Source organism: Thunnus albacares, chromosome 13, assembly GCF_914725855.1.
Source record: "Thunnus albacares chromosome 13, fThuAlb1.1, whole genome shotgun sequence".
Taxonomy (NCBI): Eukaryota; Metazoa; Chordata; class Actinopteri; order Scombriformes; family Scombridae; genus Thunnus; species Thunnus albacares.
Genome location: NC_058118.1, coordinates 18412257 through 18437983, shown reverse-complemented (window position 1 = coordinate 18437983; position 25727 = coordinate 18412257). Strand labels below are relative to the sequence as shown.

At 38.5% G+C, this 25727-nt stretch overlaps 2 long non-coding RNA genes across 4 annotated transcripts; both read right to left on the bottom strand.

Annotated features, from left to right (window-relative positions):
• Window positions 1–4484: 4484 nt before the first annotated feature.
• On the bottom strand, window positions 4485–11587 carry LOC122995980. Of its 3 annotated transcripts, none has more exons than XR_006406908.1 (3): window positions 11360–11587; window positions 6025–6201; window positions 4485–4702 (listed from the first exon to the last, which is right to left on the bottom strand). It is a non-coding gene; the product is annotated as an uncharacterized LOC122995980 (long non-coding RNA). The 3 variants fall into 3 exon arrangements; XR_006406906.1 differs by lacking the exon at window positions 11360–11587 and adding an exon at window positions 7550–7880; XR_006406907.1 differs by lacking the exon at window positions 11360–11587 and adding an exon at window positions 7324–7407.
• Window positions 11588–18267: 6680 nt separating this feature from the next.
• Window positions 18268–19459, bottom strand: LOC122996068. Its single transcript, XR_006406926.1, has 3 exons — window positions 19224–19459; window positions 18567–18730; window positions 18268–18467 (listed from the first exon to the last, which is right to left on the bottom strand). It is a non-coding gene; the product is annotated as an uncharacterized LOC122996068 (long non-coding RNA).
• Window positions 19460–25727: the final 6268 nt, after the last annotated feature.

Genomic DNA, 25727 nt, shown 5'->3' with positions numbered 1-25727 from the left:
GCCAAACAACAGCCACACTGACTTTAAGTGACCTTGTAATAAAGCCCACTGCATAGCATTTGCACATGCAAGCAATACATCACCACCAAATAAAGCAATATCATTATGTGTAATGGAAAAAAAAAATGACAATGTTCTGCACCGGCTTGATCTTAGCGATGTATGCATAGGTCAAAGCTATCTTTAGTTGAGACTGAAGGCCTATTGCAGTTGTTATCTGTGTGAAACAGGGCCAGATGGGGCCTAACCTTGGCTCATTCCCCGCTGGGCATTCATCTTAGCTCTAATTAGCTGCTTTTAGAAGCTTGCTAGGCTAGTTATATCGCTCTGCACACAGACACCTCTGACTAAGAAATCTCAACAGTTTTGGTACTGATGACATTCACTGATTAAACAGAATGTTAATGGCTTTGATTGACATTTATTACACTGCTTAAAGTAATAATTTTAAGAGATTTTCATTTAAATAAATGTCTGTTAAATCACTATCTATCGCTGAATGAGGTAACATGATGATTGAGCCTATAGCCCACCGATGAAAGCCTTTGCATTCATAGTATTATGAACTGGGCGTCGGTGGCAACATTCCTGGGAAAAATCACAAGCAGCGTACAGTAAGTGATGTGTTTTCCATCACCGAGCAGTGGTTGGTCTGCCAGAGAGGGTAGGTGGAGCTAATGAAACAGACTTACTCTTCAACTCACTTGTGTGTGAAGTGGTGTACCGTTTTTTCCAGTCTCTGATATCACACAGACGACACTGTTTGGATCCTTGGGAAGTGGGAAGTCCAAAAATACACCTGCAATTATCAATTATCTCCGTTAGGTTCTCCAAAGAGAACAAAATGGAGATCTTTGAGATTTTTACTTTAAATGCCATGATTTATTATTAAATATAATGAAAGTGAATATTCATACTGTGGCCTCACACCTAGAGTTAGTTGACAATGTGACATACTGTAATGTAATGCAATACACAAACCTTTAGCCAGACAAGAACGATTATATTTTTTTATGGTTTTAAAATTCTCGCTTTCTACAACATTTGTACATGGGAACTACAGTATGGTTAGGGAAAGATTGTGGGTACAATTTTTAAAAAAGCCAACGACAATGATGGGAAATGCAGTCTCCAGCACAAGAGTCTGAAATGCTACACACTTGTTCACCATCCCAACCTCCACACACTTTCTGTACTTCCTGCCTTGCTATGTGAAGGCACACCACTTCCTGCATTGGCACTAAACGTTGGCATTGGATGTAAATTTTAAGGTTCAGAATCATCGTAATTCTGAGAGATACTGGGCTGCAATACAACAGCCAAGCAATAAATCCTATAAAGCTCATATTGTTCAGAATGGCTAGTGAGGTGCTGATTTTATCTTTTTGTATCTTTTCTGTAATTTTGTCAGTGGACAGCAGTCTGTACAGAACAATATACCGATTCAATAATGTCTTGAATGCAAGAGCAGTGTGTGCATATCTCCTTTTTTTCAAGATATTGAGCTCCTTCCTCGATGATACTAACCTGACACACCAGCTGGTTTGTTACACAGAACTGTCTGAGAAGTCGTCCTTGGAAACTGGAAAAGGGCAGTCAAAGATGCTCTATAGCAACTCACTTTCAAAAAATACTTAGATGAACCATCTGTCTATCACGGGCTATCACGTCTTACCTTGCAAGGCCGCTGGATTTGTGAGATTGCAGGATCATACGAGAATCCTCACAGGATGCTGATTGGTCTTAACCACCGGAGGTTTGGACACAACTGCAAACCTGCATAACTTGAAGCCTGACAAGATGGATTCTTGCATGATCTCATGATGTTGTGATCTTGCGAATCTAGCTGTCTCGCAAGATAACTCTGATACACCTGTAAAAGAATTACTTGAGGTACTTGAAGTCTTTCTCCTTACCTGTCGGTGGACAATGGACAAAAATAAGAAACACCTTCAATACAATTCCATCACAATCTACAGCATCAAAAAGTGCCACTGAGTTGACCTCTTTGACACAGTGTTTCACAAAATTTTCACAAATGACTTACTCCAAGGCTGCTGTGTTGGAAGCAGTAGATTGTAAATTGGCTGTACTGAAAGGATTAGATTGGACAAATGCAACTAATAAAGTAACTTTTCAGTTACCAGGAATAGCATTGAAAGACTAAAGAGGTAAAACGGGCTTAAAAATTGCTCTATTGTTAGAACACTGATTCACTCATACAGTTCCTAAGGAGGTATGAAGGAAACTGAATTAGAAGTCAGAAAAGAAAATCCTGGACTCACTGACTTGTAAAAAGATTGTCATTTCACTGCACAAGCTGAAGTGGTAACACTGGAGCAATGTTTTGTTTTTTTCACGGCAATATCTGAAACATTACTCTTCCACTGACTGAGTAGATATGATGAATCATTCCACACTGTTGAGCACTGGCAAAGCAGCTTTACATTATCATGTCATCTGGGTGAAAGTATTTGTAGGTGAAAATATTCAAACGTGTAGCGTGGAAAAGAGACTCATTCACATCTTTTCAGTATCATTTATAGATTCAGTGTGGCCTTTTCACTCAGAATCACTTGAAAGCCAAAAGCACAAACTATTTTAATTAGGCTACAGCCACCAGCGGCAGCAGTATTGATTGTCATTTCCGCAGTTGATGATGGATTATGGATCTGATAGATTTTAGCCCTTGGATAGGCAAGACATGACAAGGTATTCTGTTAACACAGAGAAATCCATTCTAACATTCAATTGGACACCCTCCCACCTTTTTCTTCCTACCTCATTCTGCGCGAAAGTGCTGCCACCTTAGCAATCTGCAATCTGGTGTGAAGTTAATGGACTTGACCTCTGACCGTATGTCTTTATGTGGGAGAGAGTTTTAGTTAAGTTTAAGTAAATGACCATCTGCATGTGTTTGAATTTTCAGGTGTGTACAATATGTGAATGTGTGTAGACATTAAAATTTCCTTGGTACAACAGGAAACATAACACAGAAAATGTCCTGGCAATTAAAATATGCAGAACAACCTGTGTGCGACAGGTAGGGAGAAGGGAAAAGAGTGCCTCTCATTTAATCTGTCCAGGATTCAGAATAGAACAGCACAATGCCCGGCTCGCAGCTGTCCTGAAAGGAGTAGAAACCAGTCATTTTCTGTCATTTTTAATGAGGGTAGATTGGGCATTGATCCATAACCTATAATAACGGGGGAGATTCAGTACGTCACTAAGGGAATATGATGTATCTGGGTCAATGCTACAGTGCAGTGCGTTTCTGATTGCTCTACAGATATAGAACAGTGAATGCATGGGTAAAAGTGTGAAAGTGTATATAGTTTCATTTCAGAAAAAAAACAAAACAAAGCAAAAAAACTGATGTTGACTTCATGGTAGTGAGGAATTTAATTTGAGTTATTTATTACTGAACCTATGCTCTCAATTTATTTTATTTCCTCATATAATTTTATTTCTTAAATATATTTTTGTCCAATATCACCTAATGCAATTTTCTAACTTCTGAGTGTGCATTTTCTTAATGAAACCTACAGTATATTTTGCTGCATACATGGCATGCAAGGTGTCATACAGTATATTGTCTTTGTGCCATAAGGTATGTGTCATTGTATGCTGTTGTTACAGTAAAATTAACATTTTTCATACTTTTTTCACAAATTTGTCACTACAATAAATGTTCCCTGTACTTCATATTCAAGTCTTATCTAATTTAATTTCTTTGGAAAAACAAAATTGTTGCTTCAGATACACATGAATAATTGTCTAGACAAAACCTGTGGAGTCGTAATCCTCACCTGACTGGGGAACCAAATTCCAACATACATTAAAAGTTTATACTACGACTTTCCTTCAATTAACCTTTCAGCGTTATTAAAGGTGGATCTAAAGGTGAGGGTTAGGGTTAGGGTCACTGCAATGGTTGTTTCGTATTCGGCTTTTTTACGATGCTGTGGTTGGCTTAACTGCACTGCAATGAAGATTAGTTAAAATACATGAAATAAATACTGCATTTTAGGAGAAAATAACTTAATGCTAGTGAAACTATCTGTCCATACAGCAAGATAATTTTACTTGAAGAAGTAAAAATTAAGAAATCTTAAAATAAGTTTGTTCCAGTCTAGAAATAAGTAGGCTAAGTAGGTTTTTAGATCAAATTACTTGAGATCAGACTTCAGCACAGTAATGAAATACACTGAATATTAACAAATAATTCTTAATTCAGTTTTTTGCATTCTTAATTGTAGCACACTGAAAAAATGGAAGCCAAGGAAATAGGTAATAAATCACTAATTTAAGTGGAAATTACTTAATACTAGTGGAGTATGATTACACTGTTACTAGAACAACTTGGCTCATCTTGAAATAGGTAGGCCTAAACCCACATTTAATTTAAAACTAGTCTTTAATCTCAGGGCATACATCTTAAAACAGGAAACTGATTATACTGAAATCACCACCAGGGCTGCAAGTGAAATTTCCGTCAACATTTATTGAATTGAAATTAGTCAGGAAAGAACTTACACACCAGTAACAGTCTTATTGTGCAAACACCCATTGTGAGAGAAAGGACATTATAAGATCATCAGCAGCATTGTGCCAACAGCCAGGAGGAGGTTATAGATTCTACCAGGAGGACTAGACTGGTGATGGGCCATCTCTGGAGAAACATATCGGGGTCCTCAGATGCCTGGGAGCCATAAAGTAGAGACAAAAAGCAGAGCAAAATTAAACCTCAGGCATATCAAGTTAATTTCAGTTTAACTGATACTGACTGAAACTCACTTCAAGAACACGGAACAGTGCCTCACTTGCTGATCCTAGCTTTTTGGGTGGGGAAGTTGGGGAAGGAAACGTTGAAGGTAGTGCCTTCAATAAAGCAATGGTTTGTCCAGTTTAAAACAATATGGATACATCAAATGCATTGTGCTTGTTTGTGTTAGGAAATTTGACTGTGACATTAGGTGTTGTGTAATTGAAAACAAAGCACAAAAGCAAAAAATACTTTCATGCAGCGCCCAAGGTAGTGTAATCATGAAAAAACTATGCTATTGTGAACGACAGTGTATGTGTGTAGTGTGTATATCCCTGAAACAGCATGCATCTTAATGTCACCTTGGGAAATTGTACATAATCTGGTGCAACTTGAAAAATTGGCCTGACTGTTTCACTTAGATAGAGGCCATGGGATCACCAAATCAAATGTTTCTCCTTCTAAGGGATATTGAATGTGCACAGCAAAATGAAAGAGTAAAATAAAAACGATTGCAGTTATTGGATCAGCAAACTGAAGGTTTGGCTGGATAGTGTGGCAACAGCAGTCTGGGTTAATCTATAATATCCCTGACAATGTTGCTGAGGGCATATAAAAAGTACTTGTCAGTTGTACAAGGGAAAAACAAGACAATAAGGGTCATAGTGTAGTGGTGGTGTTTAAACCCTCTAGTGACCACTACTACCTTGAAAATACCTTTAGTTGTAATTCAGGCAAAAAAGATGTGTTTAACTTGCACTAATAATTGAGCATAATAATTGATCATAATTAATTGCAGCCATGTGATTAAAGGGGAATGCCACCCATTTTAAGAATTCACATATGTTCTTCCTGTGCTCAAAGAAAGTTCAGTCAGTATTTGTGAACATGCATCACTAAGTCAATGCAAGAAATCAGAGAAAGAACCCTCCAATCAGTGAAGTAATTGGGATGCAAATGCTGGGGCTGCTCCATAGACAATGAATGGGGCTCTGACGTTATGAGGCCATAAAATGTTTGTGTTAGCTCTTACATCGTAATGAGGTTTATATTCTAGCATTGCTAGAAGTTATGAACCATAATTAAAACCTCATATTGGTGCAAGAGCTCATAGCAACATTTTATGGCCTCATAAATTCCCCTTTAACATATTATGCACTGTCCAAAATATATAAGCATAATAGCACACACGATGCAATTACTCCAGGGCTGCAAAATAAAGTTATAGGAACTATTAAATTAGAGAACAGGCAACATACCTTTCTAATTAGGAAATGTTGATGGAGCCTGGGGGCTTTACTGCTGGTGCTTGACTGGAGATCACTGCGAGTGGAGCAGTTCTGTACGCTCTGACGTTCTTCCCAAAACTGTCTTGTAGAAAATGTAGGAGTAGGCAAGCAACAAGGGAGTCATGAGGGTTATAAGGAGGTGGATGTCTGAAAAGAAATCAGAAAGCACAAGTGATTCAATGTATTTCTGTGAATGCGTAAAATATATTGTTAATACAAATTTAAATTCATGTACAAGTCTAAATTTTGTGAATTGAGTTTGCCCACTCTTAAAAAATTACAGTGTGCTGCTGATGCTAATTACCTGATAATAGCATTATAGAGTAACTGTTAGTAACTGGAAACTGGCAGGTAAGTTACTAATAAATTCAAATCACACAACATATACATGGGTAGTCCCAGAGGCAAAGTTGTAGAGTATTTTCAGTTGCAAAGTAGTTTGAATTTTCATGCTGATCTGACCTAAGGTTTGGGATGTGGTTAGTCTAGGACTTATTCTATCTTAAAGAGAAAGCCACAGAAACACATCTCATCAGAGATTTCCTCAACTAAATTCTGTTGAGAGATCAACTGATTATCAAAATGCTGAAAAATTTACAGAAATGTCTAAAAAATGAGAAAATATACTGTATCATGTCTGAATATCACAGAAGTAACATCAGAGATCTAATGTCAGAGATCTAATGTCAGAGATCTAATGTCAGAGATCTAACATAGAAAATGGAGGAAAAAGGGGGAACACACACCAATGTCAAAGAGGAGCTGACCATGGCCAGTATTACAGTGAATAAGCCATTGTATAAAAACGTAGAATGTGAACACAACATGAATCTGAAATACCAAGTGAAACGACAACAATTAATAAACTAAGATAAACCAAGCTGATGTCAGACACTGGCGACAGGTGAGGAAATGATCCACCTGATTTCTGGCATTAGGCTAGCTTCTGGTGTGGCTCTGAGCATGTCAGACACCTCAGTGTAGCCACTTTGGCCCAAACTAAACATGCGCCATCAAGCACGATTCTACCAACAACACTGCAATAATGACCAGAGGATGCTTGGATGATGGCAGGACACACAAGGACTCATAACGTATGCTATGACCAATACCAGGCAGTTTTGATCAAAGCCTGCATCTAAAGTGTGTGCCACAGACCTCAAAGTTTAACAAAATTTATCGAAATGTCCACAACTGAAATACCTCTTCAAGTTGCTAACCAAATGTTACAATTACCACACACAAAAAGAGAAAAATCATAATACTCACAGCAGAGCAATTTTATGTAGGCTACATTATTTGATCATATCATTATAACATTAGTCATGTCAGTAAAAGTAGTTAGCTAAAGTTAATCATGCTAGCCTAGCTAACGTTTGACAGAGAGCATTTGATAGAAAACTCATTGGAAAAATGTGGCACATAACATTAACATAATTTACTAACGTTACTTTTAGGGTGATAAACCAAAATAACGTTAAATTGAAATACTTACAAGCAGTTGTCTCCATGAAGTCCACAGCTATGCAAATTCAAGTTATTTTCCTTTAGTGTTCATTTATCTTAAAATCGTCTTTCCAGTTCAATCATCTTCAAAAAACTAAATAACCATTGGTCTGATATTTCCAAAGCATCACAACCTCAGAAATTAAGAAATATTGTTCTTTGTCCAGTATTGTTTTTGCCATTTTTACTTTAAAATTATAGGCTATACAAAAAAGAAAGAGAAAGTTGTACATACCCCTCACTTAAAGAGACCAGATAATAGGGGAAAGAGAGGTTCCTTAAAAGCAGAGAGAAGGGGGTACTGAGTTGCTGGCAGCCCCTACCAACACTAGGTAGGGGTCCTAACTGTATCCTGTCCTCACCTACCTCAAGAGTCAATGTTATGCATATATACCATCAGTTATTTCTAGTCCATACCTTAAGGGGAGGGTGTTATGTTGACTATCAGTCCATTGTGCAATGTACAAATTATATGATAATCATTAAAAGAGATGTAAACAATTTAAGCCTTACTGTTCTTGTTTGAATTGTAAGTTTCTTTGTAACTTTACCAACTGGGAAAATAACTTGTGTTAACCACAGAGCTTTTTGTCTTGACATACTACTGCTTAAAATAAGGATTCTAGCCTTGAAGAGGATGTTTTACAGACATGTCCCTTGTATCTAGTTAAAAATAACTCAGAGACAAAGTTGCTTATCAAGACAAGGCAAGTGACATTTACTTGAAGTCAAAGGAAGTCAACTTCCTTAGAAAGCACAAGATAATCCATTCATATTAAAAACAAGAAAAACTAGATTTTGAATCTAAATATAAGATTATTACACTTGGTTAGATTTGCAGTTAGAGCCGCTGTGCTTAAATCCCCCTTCTTACACACATCACCAGTTGGTCAGATTACCCACTGATGCTGGTCTGAAGTGAGTTTTGCAGTTTCTTTACAACAACCGAGGTTAAAGAAATGGGATGAGATTGTTTGGATGTTCTCACGGGCATCGAATACTTATTATCTTCAGTCCTTTTGATGGTGTGGGATGTTCGAACAGTGGGATACTCCTATAAAATGGCTGTACATCACAAAGAAAAAACAGACAGAGAGAGAGACTCCAAATGTCAGTTAGCTAAAGCACCAAGCCTATATTCAGACATGGGAAACAGATGGAGAGAGGTTTCAGCAGTCTTATCAGATACAGTGGGAGAGCCAGACCAAAGATGACAAGGTTACTGACAACACCTTCACAGCCTTTTAAACGCCTCTACAGAACTCTTCATGCAATCTAACATGTTTCTGGCTGAAAATGAACAAAGAGATTGAGTGAGAATGTGAGAGAGATAAAGATAACATCATCTACTGTTCATGTGATGAGGTCTTATACATTTTTACACTCTCCTCTTATTGCCTTAATAAGAGGTTCAGGATAGCTTGGTCTCTGATTCTTTTCTGAACCACATTAAGAATCTACAGTCTTGTGTACACAGGGGGGATGTAATCTAAGTAAGGGATAATGTACAGTGAGTGGGTCATTATTGTGAAATGTAATAATACAATTTAATTTATGAACAGATAATGCACTCTGAACGGGTACAAACAGTAACTTTGTATAGTGCAAACAGGAACTGCTGGTAGCCAAAATGTCATGACTTTCAGTTTTGCAGGCTTTCCAAATACAGTAAAAAAATAGCAGTTTTAGGTTTGATATTCCCATGTTTGGTGAGTTTAATTCTCAATAGCTTTTCATCAGTTTTCAGATTTGTTTTGCAGTGCAGGCTAATGCTGCACTGCAACTGATGTTGCATAGTATCATTTCACGTAATGATCCAATATCGGAGCCTGACACCTTGACAGTAGATGACTGAGGAAAATGACTAGCTCAAGTCAGGGGCCATCAGCAAGCAAAGCGCATGTGAAATGGCCAAGAGAGCTTTTGTGATTTTTGTCAATAGCTTTCTCGTTTTTGTCAAAGACACTTCACTTCAATTTTATTTTCTTCTGGATCACCTTGCATGGAAACCTTGCATTCCAGTTAAACCATTACAGGGCATTTATTTAAACTCAGTTTAGACTATACAGTTATGCTTACTATTTGATTAATTTAATATCATGCTAATTGTATATTTTGTGTGAAGATTAACTAATATGTATATATATACCCACACACACACACACACACACACACACACGCACACACACACACATATATGTCATATATATATATATATATATATATATATATATATATATATATATATATACATATATATATATATATATATATATATATAAATATATATCAGTGGCGGCTGGTGACTCAAATGTTAAAAAGTAGATGTCAAAGTCTGCAATGAATGATCGTGTAGTCATTCATTTGAGAAACATTTGTGCTGCACAGTACTTGGTTCTACTGCATCACTTACTTACAGGGGCATAATGCATACTCATAAAGTTGGCATTGACAGTACCTTGAACCACAGCAGTGCCCGTGATCCCTCTCTCTAACCTCCTGACCAATTTGAACTCCCAATCCACGAAACCACTGCAATTTACATAATTACAGGAACTCATCTGACCTGGAGAAAATGGTGTATCATCACACTGTCAGGAAATGATTTCCATCTGAAATACCAATAACAGGAGAAGGCAAGAGGAATAATAACAAATTATACAAGCCCCTTGTAACTAATTGGATAGAATTCAAGCTGACAATTGTCTGTACCGATGTATAGTGGATGGAAAAAAAAGTGATCTCTGGGACATAAAGTGCAGGAACATCACAATGATGGCTGCTTATCATAAGATATGCCATAGATTGCCACTTTTTATTGGAATGTTTAATTAACAGGAAAATCAAGACTGTCCTCGCCACAAAAAGAGAGCAGTTTTTGTTAAAAAGCTTAAAGCAACCTTCAGCAGTGGTGGGATTTTGAAGGAGACAGACACAGATGCAGCATATACAATTTTCCTCATGTGCTCTGTCGGCGACCCCAAATTTTTGTTTTATACAATATGCAAATTAATAAAAAAAAACTAAAATAATAATAATCTGATTTTTTTGTTTTAGATGACATTAAGGAAATTAAGGGTAAGAGTGTCCATTCTTGATTAAAAGCCCTGTTTTTGTTGTCTACTCTTCTCTCTTTAGAGCGGCAGAGCCCTGAAGCTCAACCCTGCCCCTGCACAAAGTGGAGCGGCTTATTGAGCACTGGTGTATTCGAAGTTTATTAATATTAAATGTATCGCATGTCCAAAGTGCACCAAATTCATTACTGCACTCCCTTTGTTCCCCTGCCAGACACCCGCCAAGTGTGGAGTTGATCCAATGAATGGTTCAAGAGATATGCTAAGGACATACAGACAGAGATTCCTTCCTTTAGTAGATAGATGTTTTGTGCATGAATGCTAGGTGTAGGGGAGACCGGGAGCAACTGTAACAATTAGTGGTTTTGATGTCATTACTCAAAAACCTCTTAAACTATTTGGATATAATTTTTATGTAGGTAACTTCATCTGTGTTACAGTCATCAAATGTTTTACAAGCAATGTTAGATTGTAACTGCATATGGGGGCAGGTGTAACAATACATAATACCTTCATATACATACCAAGGACCACAATAAACTCCCAAGAATATAGATAAAGTTAAAACAATTTAATATTCATTGAAACATTAATTCCAGTTTAACTTAAACAGTATAATTAATCATGATTATACAAATATAAAATCTATTTCTAATGAATAAGCAAAATTTTATCTATTTCACATCGTATCTTCAGTTGTATAAGGCTTAATGTCTTTGAATTACCTGTGTAAGAAATATGCTGGACAAATAAAGTTTCCTTCCTTTGACTCCTCCATGCTAATACTTCTGGCAGCACACAAGTGTAGATTTTCCAATGAAAGAGTCTTGTTGCATCTAAGGCTATGAGATCTTAGGCAGACATCCAGCTGGAGACATCAGTGAGCCAAACAAAGCCGTGCACTGAAATTTGAGTGTAGAATTCTGCTCAACAGTCAGACCAGCACTGGTTAAATCCAGCTGTTATCCTTGTGATCGGGCAGTGCCATGTTAGCAATGGCACTGAGTCCCTGAGGTTGCTGCGACTAATGACTCTGGTTCAAAAGGAGCAACACTTTCATGTCTCCTTTGATTAGTCAGGTTTGCCGTGACTCAGAGCTAGAAAACACTTTGGAAACAGACAGAGTGTAATGGATTTGTGACCTGGATTGTAATGTCGTTTTGCTTTGGCTTGAAAAAATGTCTGCAAAGATTCTTCAAAGTCACACCGGATTGCTCGAGAGATATGTGGCCATCCCAGCACGAGTAAGCATTTTGTCTCTGGTGGAAATACTGATCACATCTGTTTTCTCATCCTTTCTTCCAGCATTATTTTTGAAACTTCATTCCCCAATGATCACGTTTTGGCATCCCAATAAGCTTCCCAACATGAATTATTAGATTATTTTATTTTTTTGGGACCGGCCTCTCTCACTTACTCTCTCTTTCCTGCCTCGTTCTCGACACTCAATTTCTCTCACACCTTCCAGTGCTCTACAATATCAATTACACTATCACACTCCATTGGGGGGGGGGGGGGGGGAGTTTGTATACACCATTTATTTGTGTCTCTTCAAATAAATCCATAATTTCTCTTCCAGAGAAAGTGATCTGCCAAAGTCAATGCTCAACCCCTTGGGAGAGAAGCACAGATGAACAGAATACTAAAACTGACCAGGTTTGTGTTACATTGTGTGTTGACCAAACCCTGCACTCACAGTGCCATCACAGTGCACAATAGGTGTTGCATGAGCAGTTTTGTAGTGTAGCTGGATGCATTTGTGTTAAAAAAGTTAATATGAGTGCAAAGGTACTTTACTGATCCCAAACACAGAAACAAGGCTGAAAAAGTGACTTTTAAAGGCAGAAATTTCAGCAGTTCATGTGTACTCAAGTGCTCATTGAGTCGACAACATCAGAAACCAACAGAAAAATAACTATTTGGTTTGGAAATTTAAAAAGCTTACTGATTTCTCTCATTAGTGCCCTGCTCAAGGGTAACATAAGTGAAGTACTTAAGGGAGAAAGTGCATTATTTATTCTGTTTCTCTTGAAACCTCTACTGCCAAAGGTAGAGGTCTGTGTCTGCCTGTTCGTCTGTCTCTATTACCATCAGGACCAAAGGTCCATAAATGCAGAGCATCAGCCTCATGCTATATATGAGTTGAATACTGTTGTGGATTAATGTCTGCACTGTTAATCCACACGTCAGTCGCACATTAGCATATTGCTATGTGTTCATTTGAGAAATAAGACAAATCTCTTCAGCAAACATAAAGCAAGTACATATTCTAAAAACATGGCAAGACATGCAGCAGGTTCAAAGAATGTAGCCTTATACTCATTTGAGGTGACTGGGAGGTTGTATGTAAAATGGAAGAAATTATATATCATAAAGCAAAAAGCGCAGAATAGACTTGCAGACTGAGGCTCAATTGGTTGAACAGACAATTCATATGGAGCTCAATTTCATTTGGGGTCACTTATGTTAAGAATGACTATAATTGTGGTAAGATTTTTGTACTGTTATTCAAAGCCTCGTGCAGCTTTGGATAACAGCACCATAATTATGTGCTATTTAATGCTGTGGATGAAGTAGAATAATAGAATCAATCAAAAATTCTTCATATATTGTATAAATAATTACAGTTACCAAACCAACTTCTAACAGACATGCAGTCTGTTTATAATTTCAAATGTTATCAGTGTCATGCAGAAATTAATTTACATAATTTATTGAAGAGTGAAACTCCACAGTATTCAAATAAATTGATTGTTCCACATGATGCTGCCAATTTTGTCCCTTATAAGTGTGAAAATAGTATAGAATATTCAGCTTGGTCATGTTACATTTTAGCCTGATCGGATTCATTTCTGCTGAGCACTTACAGTTCACATACAGAACTATAGCCATGATTGGGTAACTTCTCTTTTCTGTCCCTCATGTGTTGAAATAATCGCTCATCATCATCATCAAGACCTCTTAGAATTTAAAAGTTCATCAATTATTTTTACACAAGATTACTCCTTTTTAGAATTATTGCCACCTTGATAAGGACAAAGTAGGTACTATAATAACTCAAGGCCTTACATAGTCTTTAATTTTCTTATAAGTACATGACAGCGTATTCATTCAATACTACTGGAGAATGGAATTTCACAGAGAATAAATGGAGATTGAATTATTCGTTATTACATTTTATCCCAAGATTACCTGAACTAGCAGAACAAATACAATATTTAATAGTGTCCGATTCATTCTCCTCTGGGTGCTGATATTGCACTGATATTAGAGACTACATAATGTGTTAGATTCAGGCTACACCACTATAATTGGCTCTCCTTGTAATGAAAATGCCAAAGGGATAAAAAAGTCTCAAAGGAAAACAGGAGAGTTAACTTTTAGCATTAATGTATTTGTGCCATTATTCAGTATGTGTATGTGTGTGTGTGTGTGTGTGTGTGTGTGTGTGTGTGTGTGTATCTGATTCCTCCTGATCTAACTCATAATGGCCATTTGGAGATATATGAAGCCCAAATGCTGTTTCTTTGACCTCTTGACTCAAGATGCATTTGTCTCACAGCACTTTTTTGGCAATTATCTTGACCACTGGAGTGCTGTTCATGACTTTCTCACTTTATTTTATATCTCCTGTGTTGACTCGTTTCCTTGGCCATATGTCCCTCTGTTTTTCTCTACTTTGTTTTCTGTCTCCTTTGTGTATAGATTTTCATCTTGTGCCCTCCTTTTGCACATGTCCAGACTCCAAAGATGGCCACAGTTAATCACAGAGCTGACTATGTTGTTTCATTCTCTCTATGTCTCATTTCCCCTTATCTTAATTTTGTATATATGCAGTGATGTACAGTAGCTGAGTGTGGTTTTTCTACAAGTGTTGCACCTAAGTGTTGACTTATGTCAGTGTCAAGATAAAGTACTCACACACTAAATTATATCCCAAGTGTGTACACATTGAGAAAATACAAATAGGGAAATCTCATATTTAAATGCAGTCAGCTTAGGAAGGTATTCTAGAAACTTCAATAATTCAGTTCTGTCAAAAAACAGGAAAAAGACTGGCTCGAGTGTTTGAAGTAAACCACCAAGGTCATAAAAAAAAAGAATCTGTTCCATTTAGAAATGCAAAAAAAAGAAATTGAGCAGTTCACATAAAGCCTCAGACTAAAGCAGATGGTTCTCTTCCTCTTTCCAGCTGCTTGGTATGACACTGAAAAAGTAAATGGAAACAACCACATAAAATCATAAAAAGCTGCAACTATGTTATATTGTGTTTCTACCTAGGTGAGCTAACCTCATAGCAAGATGGTTTCAAGGCTCATAGTGTCTTTTTTTGTGTGTCGTGCCAAAATGCCCAACATGGCAGGAAATTAAGTGAGCTGCATCCAGGTTTTTTTGTGACAGTCTCAAAAAGACATACAAAAAACGTTTTAGATTTTTTACATGCAATGTCATCTACAGTAGGCATATCTATAGTGAAATAAAGAAACAATTGGCTTTGGAACTAGATGTTTGCCGCAGGACAACTTCCACTCTAAAGGAAATGTGTATACATGTGCACGACTATAGAAGGAAAAAAACTGCTAACCTTTCATTATGCCCCAATTCACTTCAACTACTTTCTTTTGTCACCTTCTTCGAGCAGCAAAGAGCTGCAGTGAAGACAAAGACTTCACACTAATCGGTCACTACGTTTGAATGATACTATTGGCTCATAGGGTTGTCAACAGAAATGGGTGAACCAACAGACATAGAGAGAGAGAAAGAAAGACTGAGACAAGAATGATGATGGTCAGAGCGCAATATGGTGAGAACACAGGGAACTACAGACCCTGTTAATTGTGCTTAATTGCCTTGAAGATTATGTTTATAGATTTTTTGCTGCTATTAAATATGGAGGGAGCCAGCCGCTTTCATTGTCAACGCTGAAGCCAATATTATTGTCTTCTGAGAGCAGGAACAGACAGTTCTTTTGAAAAAGGTACAGGGACAGATTTTAAAATTGTGCTAAATGGATGACATGCGTGCACTCTGATGATAACAGTAATCTTGCAGGTGTGCTACAGAGGTGTATAAGTGGCCATAACAGCCCACATACTAATGTGCTAGTTGGAGATTAAACACTGACTAGTCTGACTTCCCAGATGTACACCGTGGGTATAAGCCTGCCATTGGCGTGCTATTTCAGGCGGCATTCTCCTCCCCTTGTGTCTTACAGTTTTCAAAATCCCTGTCGATGCAGGAAACAACAACAATAACCTCCGAGCTAGCAACCTACATGCTGGAAATAGCAAGTTATGTTTGTCTTTTTTATCAGTAAAAGTTGTATCACAAAGTCAACATACATCTTTTCGTGTTTTATGTGACATTTTCTTTTGCAGGGATTTAGCCATTTTAATGCGAGGACTCAAGTTCCTCTTGATACTATTTTTTGCAAGGGCACTGTCGCTGCATCCTGGGCTTAGTGCTGCCCAAGACAATTGTGACTGGTTTAAAGAAATACAAACAAGCCAGAGCATTTTTTTTCCTCTGTAGCAGATTTGATACTGTGTGCAGCCAGACCCTACTCCAGCTTTGGCACATCACTGTAGGCCTGGCTATGCGAGAGTAAGCACTGACAATGTGAACCTTCCTGTGGATCACCAGCAAAAAACAGAACTTTTTCAGGGATCAGATCAAGTTAAATCACAGACGACTTTCAGTTTAGAAAGCAGTGGGGATATTTGGCAAAAACATGTTCCCTATTGTTTCTTATGGCTTACCATTCAGGTTCTAACAGACCTTCTGATCTAAAACTTATTCTCCAGTTGAATGGATGACAAATACTACAAGCCCTTTTCACAGAAGATTTTGAAATGTCATAGTAGAAAAGCACAGGTGTAAATGATAAAACTAATGATGGCTGAACTCCATTTAGCTGCTCTATTCAAGTGTGTGGAGTACTTGAATAGAGCAGAGCTATTGTTAATTTTATTAGTAAGACCTGTGCTTTTCATTCTATCGTAATTCAAAATGTCCATGAAAATGTCATCTTTTTTCGTGGAACTCCCTCAAGTTTTTGCAAGTTCTAGTCTATTTCTATATATTCTGTGTATTTTGCATTATGGGCAACTAGTTTTGCCATACTGTACCATGACTTCTCATTTTTCTGACTTGGAGGCAGCCATCAGCTTCTATTCAAAATCAACTTGTAGAAACTAGAAACTTTTTTGCCTTAGTTAATATATCACATCATGTGTTTTTTAAAATGTTTAAGTATGCGTGACTGGACCTAGTCTAGTAAACTGACTAAAACACAAGAAAGATACTAAATACTGTGTTTGGTCATTTAACATTTTCTAAATATTTAACATTTTGTGGGTGGAAAGAACTATGGAAGACTATCTTCTTAACCTCTCACTCAGATTTTTTACCTGGAGATCTAAAAACTCCTGGGGACCCTTGAACTTTCGGAACTATTAATTATGCAAGTCTGATATGTATAAAATTGCTGTTTGTATTTTTTTCACATCTATAAACCTCTTATTTCATTTGAACACAGGGTGCACAGTAGTGAGGGAACAATTTTAGAACTGGAAGAAAACTGAAGAATTCTTTCACAAAGGACTTTTTTGTATCCTCGCTACAGTATGTAATATACTACATAACCTCTCCCTCGTTCCTCCTCTCTCTCTCTCTCTCTCTATCTTTACTACACCCCATCAAATCCCTCATAAGCTTTGATCAAAGAAAGACCTCAGCCCATATATTTGACAGCTGGCATACATAGTGAATTACCATCAGCTCACACAAGTTGTCATTTCCCTAACAGTCTACACAAATTCAGCTCGACTTTGACACGATTTTGTCGTCGCTGACAAATTTCCAGCATCAGGCCCAATTATGAACATTGGGAACAATGAACTGGTGTTATAGTGTGACATAATTGAAGAATGACACAATAACTCCGATGAAAAGTCTGAATTTTTTGTATTTTCCTGCCTAGTTTGACATCTCCTATGATGTGTTACTTTACGTTGACCAATAGGATGAGAGAGTCCTCTCTGATGCACATATGTTAACACCAGCACAGAAAGTCAAAGTCAAATGCAGCTCAGCTTGGCCAGACAGCTGCTGGACAGTTTTGACTGTCGGTGTTTATATATGTGCGCCAGAGCGCGCTTCAGTCATAGTGATTTTCAAACCACCTAAAATTAAAACATATCTTTGTATCTTCATTTACCAGAGCATACATTTCCCAAAACCCAATCATTTTCTGTAAACAAGACCTTCTGTTTACATACAGCAAACCTGGTAGCTAGCTGCATTTATGTAATGTTCTTGACATGTTAATGCATTCCTTATTGTCCTCTTTATGACACCCAGGAACTGGTCCACAATTGATTTTTCTTTCTTTTCTTTTCGGAACACAAGACTGCTGGTATCACACATAGTGCTTCTGTAGCCATAATTGACAATTTCTTGACCCTCCTCCCTGATAACCTATGAACTTGTGCAAGATCGCGAACGATGATTGGTCGGGGTTGCCAGTCTTCTAACCAAGACACAGCAAGAATTTATAGCACTATGATTGCTTAATGTTACAGGACAACTAAACAGGTGAACCCAAGTACGAATACAGACAGGCCAAAGACAGGATTGGAGTGAAAACAGTATTTATTTTCAGGACTGCAGGGTTGAGGTAGCCAAGTGAGGCCCAGGGAATGGTTCAGAGTAGAGCAAGGCAGAGACCCCAAAGGTAAAGTATGGAGCTTGGTGGGTCCAGGTTAGGAGAACAGAGTAGACAAGATGAGATGAGGTCTAGGAGACAGGGGCCGGAGGGCAAAGCACACAGAACTGCAGGGGAGAGGGAAATAGGTTCAGGCTATGCACAAAGCAACGGGTAGCTAGCAAAAGGCTGCAGTATGAACAAATGGCTGGAAGTGTAGTACTGACTGAACAGAGGCTACAATCTGGTGGATGTGGCAGAGCTGAGAATGTATAGGCGGGGTTGATTGCAGGATTAGGTGCAGCTGGCGGGGCTCTGCTCTGACTCCAGCACACCTGTCTCCACTCAGACAATCACAGACACCCACTCACACAGGGAGAAGAGGGAGCCACTGGGAAGTGACATTTAGAAAGAAACATAATTTGAAGTGGAGGGAGTGTCAGGGGAGACAGCAGGAGCAGATGTAACACCTAATCTGACACAGAGACCATCGAGAAAGACAAAAATATCGTGTAGTCTGATCCCGGCATAATTTATTACCAAGCTATAATCCCAGAAGGCAATTGAATTGAGACTGATGTCTTGTTAATGGTCATTCAGATATCACTCTCTGTTAAGGACTGCTAAGGGGGGATATCCACCCTGCAGACCCAATCAGATACACAGGTGGAGGGTTTATGATCCTGTTTGAGGGGAACACCTGCTGGCTTGAGGACAGTTTATAAAACCTGTCACCTAAAAAAAGATTAGACCACTAAATGCAAAGTCATTATCAAGAAATTGTATTCCTGGAGATGTAGCAATGCAATCCTTAATTGCCTAAGGGAAACCATATAGTTATATATCTTAAAATAAAACTTTGAGCATTTAACCGGAACACTTACTGTAACCCAGAAATCCAAGTGGACCTATTTCAAAGCCTCCTTTGGTAAAGCAGCTGCTCTGAGCTGTGGTCAGAACGTTGTTGGTGCCTTTTATGGCAGCAGCAGTAGCATGGAGAAACCTGTGGAGAAAGCCATCAGGCTGAAACTCAGGAGCAAAAGAAGTCTTGACATATCAGACAGCTACCTGCAGACCAGAGGGACCCCAGCTTGTGTGGTTGCAGAAGCAAAAGCCTGTGTGTGGGAGCATTTTGGAGACTGTGGACAAAAGAATTTCAGTTTGCATCAAAAAGTTTCTTGAAACCATCAGCTCACTTAAGATGGGGAGGTAGGGAAGTCTAGTATCATAAAGGGTGGGGAATAAAGGAATCAGGTGGTGGAAAAAAGACTGAGGATCTCCTGACCCTGATTGCCATTCTCTGTGTGGAGATGCAGCCAATAGGCTGTATGAAAGCTTTGCCCACATTTTTGACAGCGAGTTAAGCATAGGAATGTATTTGGCTCTGACAAGACCAAGTATGCCAAGTCTTGTTATTTAATCTGTAAGCAGTTTGCACTGCCAAAGTGTCTACTTTGGCGGCGTTAGTATTTTTGCACTTTATTGCTCTTTGCTGATGCCATAGTCTTGTTGGTATGCACGCAAACAGTTTGCATTCAAGTGTGGTTGGGATGAGGATCAGCACCTCCAACTGTGAGACCATAGGGAATATAGTGGAATGCCCCCTTTGGGTTGGGAGAAAGTGGTTGGTCCAGGTGAAGGTTTTCAAGCATATACAGGTCTTGTTCTTGTCAGGGTATGTAGTATGGAGTGTGAGATCAACAGACACATTAGTGCTGCATCCACAGTCACTGTACCCTTATCTGTTCCATTCTTAAATGGAGGGAACATCCATTCCTCTTCATAATGACAGTACAATGTAGCGACAGTATTAAGAAACAGAGTGTCATCTGGGCAGGATGAGGAATAGGATGAGGAACTCTGAGTTTATAGAGCTAGTGCTCTTTCACATTGAAAGGAGCCAGGTGAGGTGGTTCAGGCATCTAATCAGGACTATTTTGTGCTTGCAACTGGGATACCTGGGAAAGACCCACTGGAGGAACTGCAGTACATTTCCAATCTAGACAGCACATGCATCAAGAGGGTGAATCTGAAGGATGTGTTGGGGTAAATCTTTACCTGAAATGAAAGAGATAAACAACAGCTGGACCAAAATTTGGTAAACAATGCTGAATTGAAAAAAAACATTATTGACAACATACAGGCCATGCTTGTGTATAACTAATGTATGCATTGTACTACATAAATTCAGAGAATCCGAGATGTACAGTATTTTTTTCTTTTTCATCGTGGGTTGTTTATTTAGGGAAGTGTCGTTATTAATGTTTCATTTATTTAGACCCACAACTCCGTTACCATATCTCATCTGGATTACCAAGTACATATTTCAAGCTTTCATCACATTCAGTTTCAGCCTGTCTTCACAAGAAAATAGGTCGTAATTTCAGGCCACGTATAAAACTCGTTTCAAGTGATCATTTTAACCCAAATCATGATCTTTCCTAAGCCCTAACCAAGTGGTTTTTGTGCGTAAATCTAACCAGACCTCAACCACAGCGTTGTCACATTATAAAACATAATTATTTTTTAACAGAGATTGGTAAGCAGTATATTATGATCCTATGGGTCATTCTGGAGTGCATTAATATGGCTGCTAGATGGCGTAAACGTAACTATAGGTTGTTTTTTGCCGGCTGAATTTTAGACCTATACTATCATTTAATTATTAGGATGTGTTGTTCAGTTTATGACTATTTCAATGGATTGTCCTTCAGTTTCCTAGCTTTTTCCGCCTGAGAATGGCATTTTAGTAGGTGAAATATTTACCTCATCTAAATATGCAAACAGACAGATGTAATGAGAAAAGGTGGTGCTTAATTATGGGCCCATTTAACAAGGAAACAACTAACCACTTATTTTAACTTAAAGGCCCTGCTCATCCCGACAGGGGTTTTCAGTTATTCTGACTGATTAGACCTCTACTCAGGTTGAAGGTATGCAAAACTATGCTGGGTGTACATGAGGTCACCAGATTCACTGAACTAATTAGAATGGTAAAGGTGTAATTTGTCCCACCCCAACAGGTGCAAGATAACTAACAGGAGAGGAAGGGAGATGCCACTCAAACAGTGTGTAGCCTACACACTCTCACAGACTTGAGAAGAGGTCTGGTCAGCCAAAATAAATGAAAACACCTGTGTGGGTAATAGGTGTGCAGGACCTTTACCACCAACAGACAGCACAAACACAACACAACTAGAAGAAAACACAGCTGACCACATACACATTTACAATTTTTGCACATTTCAGCACATATAACACACTCCACAGGACTGATTTACAAAAGATTAATTTGTGCAACTTGATAATAGCAGCCGGCTCTCTGAAATACTAAAGCAAGCGATTGGTTTCTTCATCAGCAAGTGAAAGAGGGACAGTAGTTCAGTCATGCTGTGGTCACAAAGCAATTTGGCTATTGGAGAGAGCTTAAAGCTGAAACAACCGATTATCTGCAAGAGAACACTTGACTCCCTCTGCCGAGTTATTCTCATGGGCGAAAGAGTACAAGCTGTGCCAAGATTTGCACAAAAGCTGTTCTCCATTCTGAAAAGCCACATGGCTTACCTCAAATTATCCTCAAGTTTAATATACCCTTTTCTAATTGACGGTATCAATTAATACAGCTCTGAAAATATAAAGCATTTAGCTCTTGAGGTATTTTACACATTTTGTTTTACAGAAGATAGTCTTTAATTGAAAATACAAAAAAAATCTGGTAATGACAAATTTGGTAATGAAACAAGCCAAGCCACCATGGCAACAGGACTACAACTATTCTTGTAAAAGAGCTGAATACACACATTCATGAAGACAAACTGACATCGGTGCGTAGGAAGGAGTGTGAGATTGCAGCGGGATAAACATGGAGTGAGGTGGGGGTGATTTTGTGGGGATGGTTAGGAAAGGAGAGGGAGCAGGGGGAAAGAGAATGAGCAAGTAAGGGCATCAAGGAGAATAGATAAAAGCAGATTTAAATATGGTCTGATAATGTTGCTGTCTCTTTTTGGTTCACTAAAAAACAATATGAATATGTTTTTGGTGGGACAAGGTAGAAATGTTAGTAAATGGAAAGAGCAGCAGCAGTCCACTCAGTCAGTGAGGTGCACCTACACCTTATTAACCTCTGCCTACGTGTGTGTGATTTGGGAAACACTGTGGGAGGAACCTTGTCAATCTCTGTGCCAGAGAAGCAGGATGTGTGTCAGCGTAGAAAGGCTCTCTCTGTAGACTCTGAAACAAACTGTTGCATATATGTACTGCACTTCTCAAAGGGAACTATTGATTTCTGTTGGACGTATTCCCAAAAGGGGAGCCACGAGTGCATGTGCTTTTTTTATATTGTGTGCATGGCTTTATTGGTGAAAAGGGAACAGATTGATCCTTCTGTTTCTTGTCAGAGGCTAAATGTTACACAGTCTCACGGTTCTAGGATATTACTGTTGGGTTAGGCTAAGTGTAGCATTTTATTTTTTTAAAAGCACAAATTTGACTTCCAAGTCCAAGTGAAAATTCAGACAGGGAATTCTCCTTTTAAAGCTCTTATGCACCCAGTTTGGCAGTAAATAAGTGTCTGAACAGAATACAAATATGGTTGTCTCATATGTAAGTAACATTTAAATCCTTGATTTGTTTTCCATTAGAAAAGATGTTAAAGGAGTTTTGGTGTGCTTGCAACCTGCCTCTCACACAACAGAAGCTCAGTATTAGACAACTATTACTTGTGCAGATTGCAGTCAGTGTCAGTAATTCATCATTGTGAGTTGTCCAATTACAGTTTGCAGTAGTCGTCCTCATTAAACATTTGTGTGTCTTCCATGAAGACTTTGAGAAAATGTTTCACTACCAAAATATGATAGACATCAACTATCCAATAGGATCAGATAGTCAGTCAGCTGATGTAAAAGGCCCAAGGGAAGGGAAGTCCTGAAATTCATTATGTGAAAAAGGCAACGTGACCAAAGAAAGCTATTCTATATTAGAACAGAAAAACAGGTGGAGGAAACACCTGTGTGGCTTAATTAATGGCACGAACTTGAGCACAAAGCTCATTTCAAACTGTGAAGATGCTTTGTCATGCTTCTGTTCCCTTTTCCTGAGATGACTGAGGAGGAACGCTCTCTTTAGGGAAGTGTTGACTTGGTACTCTTGGTCCCCACAATTCCCTCAAGTTGAATTCCAACCAAATGTTATACTGGATTATTTCACTAATTAGGTTCCTTTGGGAGGTGGTTGGTGATCGTTTGCATGAGTGTCAAAGGGCTGGACTTTGACAGCGAAGACTGGGATTCACTTTGAAATTATGGATTCAAGTCTCAGTGACATAGTATGGCAGCGGGGCCTAGTAGAAGAGTTAGTGAGTTTTTTTCCCCGAAACTTATGGCCAGACTGTACACTTAAAAGCTCTTAGACAAAAGGTCCCAGTAGAAAGGAGACTTGGTTGCATGGTCATTTGCAAACTATAATTGTCATAGGTGCCAACATGTTCTGGTTTAATCTTTGTCCTTTGCCAGGACTGTGTCCCCCGTTCTTCCAGAGAGACAGAAGCAGGGGGTTAAGGGACACACAACAGATTGTCAACTTTTTACAAAACAGTGAAGATGAATCAAAGTTGATTGAGGTCGGTTGTTTCATACATGTAAGGCATTATTGTACTTTTATGTGTCATTTTGTGTCCTGTTATTGTTTTGCTTGCTTGCATGTATATGTGTGTGTGTGTGTGTCTGCTTTATGTCTTTGTGTTATAGGTGCAGCTCACTGATGACTGACTGGGGGCACCTGTGTGAAGATGTGAGCTGGGTTTACATAGGTTGCTCCTTCCTCTTCCCGCATTCTCTCTTAACTCCCTGACACAAGAGCCAGTTTTTTGTTTATTCTCTTACTTTATCCTTTTTGTAAATAAATGTATTCATCTAACCCGGTGTCATGTCCCTCCTTATGTTGCAGCTTTCGAGATGGTAATAACATAATGGGGGCTTGTGCAAAGCTCAGCTTGGAATGGGTGAGTTAATCTTTGTACCTGAAAACTTTATTTTCTATTTTGTTTCTGTTAGTTAGAGGGTTCATGCTGATGTTGCCACATGAGGTAGATTTTTTCATTTTAGAGCTTTCCTGGTTAAGTAAGCCTGCAAGTGTTGGTGTGACCATTACCACTTCATTGTTTTTGTGTGGTTACCCTGGGATGCCCCCTGGCGTGCCCGAGAAAACCGATGAAGACTAGTCGCGTTCTAGTTAGATAGAATTGCAGTCTCTTATGTAGAGAGGAAACCAAGTAAGTTCTCGATTAGGTTAGTTAGAAATGTCAACTTCTAATCTAGCAATAGCATGTGGTGGCATTCGCTGGCCTTTGGTCACACACACCATATTCTGTGTGAATGTAGGGAGTCGGAGCCATTTTATTTTGTTATGCGCAGTAATTCCTGTTAAATGCTAGGCTGTAGTTTTGTTCTTCTAGAACATTTGTAACCCTGATTAGTCTGGCAGTTTAAGTAAGAATTGCCAGTGCTCATGCTTTCATTTAGTCTGTGTGAGCTTTGTGTTTGTGTAGTCACATGCTTTTTGCAGGGACTACATTTTGTGTGACCTACTTTCTTCTCAGTGGGGGAAGATTAGTAGCGTTTAGTGCTTGAGTTGCACTGTCTCATGTAAGGGTGGCAGTTTTAATGCTATTTCTATACTGTGTGGCCTGAAATAGTTGTGGAAAATGCTACTGGTATCAGCCGAGTGCTTTGTAAGTTTTTATTGCTTACTTTTGGTTTTGTGTAGGCCTACGGTAATGTTAACTGTGCTTTTGTTTCATAACACTTTAGTTCTGTGTGGTAGTGTTACCTTGTGTTGCACTGGTTTGTTTGTAGTTTGTTAACTGTGCTTAAGTTTGTAGCGCTTGTTCTGTGTGGTAGTGTTACTTTGTCTTGTGCTGGTTTGTAGCAGCCTAGTTAGGAGCTTATTTTGTGATCTGCCTCCAGTAGTACTTTCCTGTGACTTTTGCTGTAAAAGTGTGTTCTACATCAAGTTTTTGTTGTACCAAAGCACAGCTCATGTCCATTGCATAGTATTACCATATTGAAATTACTCCAACTTCTTGTGAGAAAGACGAACTTAGAACTAAGATAGCCACTGTACTCGCTGAGCAGGAAGTTCTGCCCGGGGAGTCTAGCCAGTCTGATGAAGAGTCAGACTTAAGTGAGTCTGTTTAGTTGCTTGGCATGTTTACACATTTTGTTTTACAGAAGATAGTCTTTAATTGAAAATACAAGAAAAATCTGTTAATGACAAATTTGGCAAGACAGAGCAGGTAAAGTTGCAGACTCAAGATGATCAGTCTGTACACTTATGAAAATTGGACCTGCAGTTCAAGATAAAACAGCTAGAGATTGAGGCAAGGGATAGAG